This window comes from Dama dama, chromosome 20 (genome assembly GCF_033118175.1).
Source record: "Dama dama isolate Ldn47 chromosome 20, ASM3311817v1, whole genome shotgun sequence".
NCBI lineage: Eukaryota > Metazoa > Chordata > Mammalia > Artiodactyla > Cervidae > Dama > Dama dama.
In genome coordinates this window covers 113,333,369-113,333,921 of record NC_083700.1, presented here as the reverse complement: position 1 = coordinate 113,333,921, position 553 = coordinate 113,333,369, and the positions used below count along the sequence as shown (strand labels likewise).

The window sequence follows — 553 nt, the reverse complement described above, 5'->3', positions numbered from 1 at the left end:
CGTCAGACAGGTAATGTGCCGATGTCGTAACAAGGTTTGGAAGGAGGTACATGTCACGCAGCAGCGTGAACACCTAATCATCATGCTCGTGAACTACAAAAGGATCTGAAGGTATTTTTATATACGAATGACACGATTTGAAAATTTTAATTGTTTTAAAATCTGTGTTGTGCGGATGTACTTAACCACCCATCATTCATTCTTTTATTCTTTTGTTCCATAAGTGCTTACTGAACATGTATCATGTGCTAGACCAGGTCTAGGCACTAGAAATGCAGTTCTGTGGGAACTGACCTAGTTGGGGGAACCAGAGAACACAAATGCAGCTATAAAATGTGAGGAGGTGGGAAGAGAGGAGGAGAAAAATAGCCATGGTGGCCTTTCCAATTCCCGTGTTGCCATAGCATGCAGTGATGCCCAGGAAGAGAAAGCATGGTCTTCGGGAGAGCTTTAATTAGGCCGCACACATCACTGCAGCCACACCTCACACCCACACCAGGGACCCTCAGATGTGCAGAAGCAAGCTCAGCCGGAGGGGGTGCTGCCACCCTGG

General features: G+C 46.7%; 1 non-coding gene across 1 annotated transcript; it reads right to left on the bottom strand.

Annotated features, from left to right (window-relative positions):
* On the bottom strand, nt 1–105 carry LOC133041874 (small nucleolar RNA U13). Its single transcript, XR_009689425.1, has one exon. It is a non-coding gene; the product is annotated as a small nucleolar RNA U13 (small nucleolar RNA).
* Between the last annotated feature and the right edge of the window lie 448 nt (nt 106–553).